Raw genomic sequence first — 2,886 nt, 5'->3', positions numbered from 1 at the left:
TGACTGCAGCCTGTAGGAAGTGTTCTTTCTTTTGTGTGCAGATGTGTGCATTTCGATGTTCCTTAGGATACAGTGATGGTGTTAGTGACTGTTTATGCTTTTCAGTTAGCAGCCAGCTGCAGGGCATATATATATATATATATATATATATATATATATATATATATATATATATATATATATATATATATATATATATATATATGAATGACACTTGAGATATGTGGTTGACAGGCAGATGGCTGAGAAGGAACACACATTTAACAACCTGTGAATACTTATTAAACAGAAATATATACAAAACATTCAACTTATTCAGTGGTTGAATTTTAATAGCACATTTTTGGGATTGGCAGCACGGTGGTTAGCACTGTTGCCGCACAGCAAGAAGGTCCTGAGTTCAATTCCACCATCAGGCCGGGGTCTTTCTGTGTGGAGTTTGCATGTTCTCCCCGTGTTTGCGTGGGTTCCCTCCGGGTACTCCGGCTTCCTCCCACCGTCCAAAGACATGCAGCTTGTGGGGATAGGTTAATTGGATAATACAAATTGTCACTAGGTGTGAATGTGAGTGTGAATGGTTGTCTGTCCCTGTGTGTTGGCCCTGTGACAGACTGGCGACCTGTCCAGGGTGTACCCCGCCTTTCGCCCTATGACAGCTGGGATAGGCTCCAGCGCCCCCCGCGACCCTGAAAAGGATAAGCGGAAGCGAATGGATGGATGGATGGATGGACATTTTTGGGATTGATCAAGTCAATATAATGAGTAGAAATTCTGCACTATGTCTACATATTTATACATCTGTAATAATTTAAGGCACATCTTTCATCACATTCAGAGATGCAAGCAGATCCCCTGGTTTAATTAGATGTGACCAGTGTTCAGTAGTCATTAATTTACACCGGTATTCAAAACATTCAACATGTTGGGACATGAGATCACAGTTCATTATTGTGCCACCATGATTTTTTTTTCCATTTTCTTTTTTTAATTTTCTGGACTACACAATTCAAGTTGATTTTGATTTCCAACAATTGTTGCAAGAAATAATCTATGAAAAACAATCTCATTTTCCCTGGATGATTGAGCATGCATCAAGATATGAAAAACTATATATACTATATTTCAATATCTCACCTGCTCTCTTTAAGAAAAATCTAACAAACTGATAGAAGACATTCATTCAGATTTTGGTCCATACTGACGCGATAGCATCACACAGTTACTGCAGATTTGTCGCCTGCTTCTTTAAAGCAATATCGGAGACTAATAATATCACTCGCACAAGAACTATGTGTACTTTTTACTAACTTTGTCATATTTTGCTGACAATAGTTAAGTACTTTTATTTTAGTACGGTGCATAACGACGACTTGTACGGTTGATTTGTTTTTATTTGTTGATAATGTAGGGGAGACCGGGGATAGTTGTAACGTGGGTCAGTTGTAACACTTCCAATTTCTCCAATCAGGGCTAAGTTTCAAATGATGTGACTCATCCTGTGCATGCCCAATTCAGTTCTGCTATCACATGTGAAAAATCAGCACATTTTGTCAAACACAGACAATTTAACACGAAAAAAAGTAATTTGTATGCCAAAAAGTTTTTCTACTTTATTTCAATTTCTAATAGCATTATCTGCTTTGCAGTTAAACTCATCAAACTTGAATTATGTTATTTGTATGTCTATGGGGATATATTCTGTGTAGGTCTTTAGTGCTAATGTTTTAGCCGTTGGCTGTAATGTATAGGCTATAGGAGTCTGGGTCAGTTGTAACAGCAACAGTCTGGGTTAGTTGTAACAATAATGCAGATGTTACAACTTACCACGCTATTACTTTAACTTATATTAAACAAGTTGGGGCAACGACATCAGCTGAGAGAGGTTCACTGGTCACATTTGTATATGCGGTTAATGCCATTGGCAACACAATTCCTCCACTGTTTGTGTTCCCACACATACATTATGCAGACCTCTGTGTCAGAGATGGACCAGTAGGAAGTACTGGTAGTGGAAATAAGTCAGGATGGGTGCAAGAAACAGATTTCCTCATCTTTCTGAAGCACTTTGCAAACCACACCAAGGTAAGCCCTGAAAAAAATAATGGAATTGCGATGCTGGTGAACAACTACATTTTTTCAGCTTCATTGTTATGTTCAAAATTGGTGCAAGAGTTGTAGGTTACAATGCCCACTGAGCCAATGAGGCCAAACTCAAGGAAGACCAACCAAAATTAATGAAATATTCATTTGCAGAAAATTCCATAATTTGTCTTTTTTGGGGGGTTGGAATATGCTCAAAAGTTAGATTTCTGCATTCTGTCACACACACACACACACACACAGCTACATAAATGGCTCTAAGTACAGTCATGTGTTGAATAAACAAAGATTACATGTTAATATTTTGTTAGTACCCTTATTTCATTGTGTTACATTTTACCCCAGGATATGTTACAACTAACCCAGACTATGGGGTTAATTGTAACATTTCACTCTTTGTGTTTGAGACCATACCATGCAATGGGTAACTGTGCTGCAGAGAAAATAGCTGCACTATTTAATAGCAGAGACATGTAAATACTTTGCATTACATTTTGAATCCACTACCTTAAAAGAGCTCCAATTTACAGACAGAAATGTCAAAAATGTTACAACTATCCCCGGTCTCCCCTACTCGTTCTAGATGTTAGCACTCACTCCACCACAGCGGGTGACAGCAGGTAAACTTAGAAGCGTAACTCTTTAGGCTGAAATTAAAACCTGCATGCTTAAGCCACGTCCTTTCGCTGGATTCAGGTTTCGTGAAAAACGCAGGTGGTGTCCCCACCAGCCCTGGGTGCACCCCGGCATCACCCACCCGCCACCTCCTCCCTCTTCACCGCCGGG

Source organism: Maylandia zebra, linkage group LG5 (genome assembly GCF_041146795.1).
Source record: "Maylandia zebra isolate NMK-2024a linkage group LG5, Mzebra_GT3a, whole genome shotgun sequence".
Classification (NCBI taxonomy): Eukaryota; Metazoa; Chordata; class Actinopteri; order Cichliformes; family Cichlidae; genus Maylandia; species Maylandia zebra.
This window is presented reverse-complemented; position numbering follows the sequence as displayed.